This window comes from Lupinus angustifolius, chromosome LG11, assembly GCF_001865875.1.
Source record: "Lupinus angustifolius cultivar Tanjil chromosome LG11, LupAngTanjil_v1.0, whole genome shotgun sequence".
In the NCBI taxonomy this organism is placed as follows: domain Eukaryota; kingdom Viridiplantae; phylum Streptophyta; class Magnoliopsida; order Fabales; family Fabaceae; genus Lupinus; species Lupinus angustifolius.
The window spans coordinates 5,062,622-5,066,250 of record NC_032019.1 but is presented as its reverse complement, the minus strand read 5'-3'; the positions used below and the strand labels follow the sequence as shown (position 1 = coordinate 5,066,250).

Here is a 3,629-nt window from a genome sequence, read left to right as displayed (position 1 = left end):
TTTTAAACTTTTGATTCCCTTTTCCTCTCAATAATTTAAACATCATTATGTCTATCTTTCTAGTTTCTCTGCCCAATTTGTACATTGGTTTCATTAAATCTCACGGTCCACAATAAATGTCCCTATTTGTATTCATATGTTCTGAGGCTGCACATACATAAAAATAAAAAGATATACTTTTTTGTGAAATATATTATGTAGATCTTGAGTTCACTAAAAAGTGTTGTAAGGTATGATGGGAGAGTAAAAGTTTTGTATCTATCGTATCTTAAAAAATTGTATTTTAAGAAATATAATAATTATATGGATTTATATGCTACTCCTTCCATTTTTTTTGGTATAACTAAGTATATTTTCTCATATAGAGAACTAATTTCTTTCCAAGTATGTTATTGTCTCCTAATAAGTGAACTCCTTTCATATTTTTTATTGTATGTGAAATTTGATTTATGTATGTTAATCTAAACCATAGAATATGATAGGTGTTTGAAATCATTACACTCAGTAAAAGGATTTATACTAAAATTTGATTTTGCTTCATGTACATTAGTCTCCAATGAGTAAGATGCACATTACAGGTGTCTCTCCAAATTTGTATTATGTATAACTTATATAAAAAAATTATAACTACCTTTCAAACATAAACATATAATTGGTAATATTTATAAAAAACAATTGAACTAATTTTTTTTTTTCAAAGTAAAACTTATTTTTAAATATGAATCTAGTCATCACCGGATGATGTTTGATCTATGTGAGACGTATCTATTTCTGCACAGGCAAACTCGAGTTTAGTTGTAACTTTTAGGTATAAAAAAACCATTAGTAAAGAACCACTATTGTGAATAATTCGTGCAGGATAAAATTATCTTTTAATCAAGTTCTGTTAAAAATTACTACTACATTACACTACCCCAAAAAAAATCCTTCATTGTGCCATAGAAAAACTGATTTGCATGCCCCCTAAAAAAAATAATGTTAACAAATTAGAACCTTTATTATCCAGTAGTAATACATTATATTGGTACAGTGAATGGTCATACTCATGTAAGAGGACATAACATCAACCCTATATACCAAATCCAAGGGTGGATATGAGAGGGTAAGGGTATGCATGGGGTCGTGGTCATTTCTGGAAGTGAGAACCAAGTTGGTGTGGTAGGGTCTACCCCTGAACCAATCCTTTTGTCTTTGTTTTTATAACGTTGTCTTCCCCCACTCCCTCTTTATTTTTACCCTTCTTATAACCCCCACTCTCTCCCATTCTTCTCCGCCACTCTCTCTCTCTCTCTCTCATTACATTCTCATTCACCCACTCCTTATCATCACCAAACCCATCTCTCCCTCTCCCTCTCTCCCCCCATAAAAGACACTAAAGATTGTACCACTCAATGAACTAAAACACCTTTTCTTTTCTTTACAAAGCAAATGCTTTCGATCTTGGAAGCAGGAAGAAGACCATTTTGGGAAGCTATGTTTTTTGAGGGGAATGTTGTCTGGCTCGAGGACCCTTTCATCTTGGTCAATAGTTTTGATCAAGGAGTGTATAGCGTTGTCGGACCAGGCTTCATTCCCCCCAATTATATGCTTCCAAATAAATAACCAAATAGCGTCTGGTCATAGACAACTTGTATAGGTTTGGTTCATCTACTCCTCCTTTATTATTATTATTATTATTAGTATTTTTCTTTAAAATTAAATTTATTCTGAAAGATTTGTTTTTTCTTAACTATAGATAGATCTGAACCGTGGGGTTTTGTTTTCAGATGAGTTGCACATGTGGGTAGTAGTTATACAGATTGCTGTAATGATGAACCATGTTGACCAAATTTTCACTTGGCACAAAAGGTTTTCATCATTACTTCCTTTTTCCTCTGATCAAGTTATGATGGTGTTTTTTTTGTCAGGTGTATTTACCTTTTCTCTCGTTCTTCATTAGCCAGATCTACTCCCAAGCATGTTCCAACTATCCGATCTGTCTGTTTCTGCTATATTTCCTCAGATCCGATCTCCGTTTGAACACAGTTAAACATAGTCCCCTCTTTCAAATCCCTTTTTGAACTACACTGTCTTTTTCCCCCTCTCTCTCTCTCTTTAGGGCTTCTTGGCTTATATTATTCTCTGATTTCTCTCTAATCTCTAAATAATTAACCTAGGATAAACAAGTTAAGTTTTGAATCCTAGATGAAAAAGCATGTTGATGACACCCTTTAATTAGTATTTAACCATTGTCAACGGTGTTATAAAATCGAGGCCTAATTTTATTCAATTAATTAATTAACGAGGCGCGATTATATATGCCATCTGACATCTGTTATCATAATACAGTATCACAGATCATTGTAAACTCCGCCCCTTTCCATTGGATTCTCCTTCTCCTACTTCTCTAACAATGTTTCTTAATTTGCCAGTTTCACACGGATCTGTACTTTTCTATGGTCACCATGTCTTTCTATGTCCATATATCATTTAATAATTATAATAGAAAACATATGACACAGAATAGTATCAAACTATGAATTTTTACAGAATTATATGTTTGGTTTTTCGGTATATATATTTTTTTAATTTGGTTATATATCTCATTTGATAGCTGAAACCCTAATGTCGTACACTGTCACACGTTCAAAGAATCAATGTTCATTTCTAGCGTTGAAGTTTCAATGTCCAATAAGCTATCGAAATTTTCATGAATTTATGAAACTTGTGCAATTTAGCACACCCCTCCCCCATTTTTATTAAATAAATATCAATTCTTTGTAAGAAAGCAAAGCCTTTTATAGATTCTGCCATTGCCTTTATTTAACCTTTTGATTTTGCCTCGCTTTCTTGATGAGACAATTACTTCAATTGCAAGTTTGGTTCAGAAAGGGTCAGCAAATAATCGCTACTTGGGCATGGGAACACGAATGACAAACACAATGCTCATGCATCACAAGTGAAATACTTTCACATTCATAGTTGCACGCAAATATGTACTTCACACATATACACAATCTTCAACGCAGCTCATGTACCCAGACTATGATTCTCTCTTCTAATTAACAATGGCGTTTGTTTCTTCATTTTGATCTCTCAAATTCACGAGCACATGTAATGTCACAAACTATGCCCGTTAGATCTTTGCGATGCAGTCTTGTTACTTCATTTTAGTTTTGGTAAAAGCCAAACAATAAATTTGAATATTGGTAAAAGGATAGAATTATAAGCATAAGCCATCGAAAAGAGATAATTATTGTTCTGATATCATCTTAAGAATTAAGAGTGGAAATGGGATATGAATTTCATTCATTTCATTAAGAGAATATTGAATTTAGTGAATGAACTAAATGATTGAATGAAAGATTATACAAAGTCACAATGAATCATTTATATGAAAGGAAGGAAAAACTAATTATACTAACCAAATTAACTAACCAAGTAACACAAACTCAACTATTTTAACATTCCCTTGCAAGCTGAAATGTATTAAGCATTCCAAGTTTGAAATAATTGTGTTGAATACGATGATATACTCTAATACCTTCTATTGCTGATGAGTGAATTTTTACTATAAGCAGAAGCAATTTCATTCAAAGTTTAACCATATATCTTGACATAAACTTAATCATCTTCATTTTATGTATTTT

The 3,629-nt window shown here is 32.3% G+C and overlaps 1 long non-coding RNA gene across 1 annotated transcript; it reads left to right on the top strand.

Annotated features, from left to right (window-relative positions):
* Window positions 1,235-3,065, top strand: LOC109359075. The gene is made up of 2 exons (XR_002109027.1): window positions 1,235-1,636; window positions 1,736-3,065. It is a non-coding gene; the product is annotated as an uncharacterized LOC109359075 (long non-coding RNA).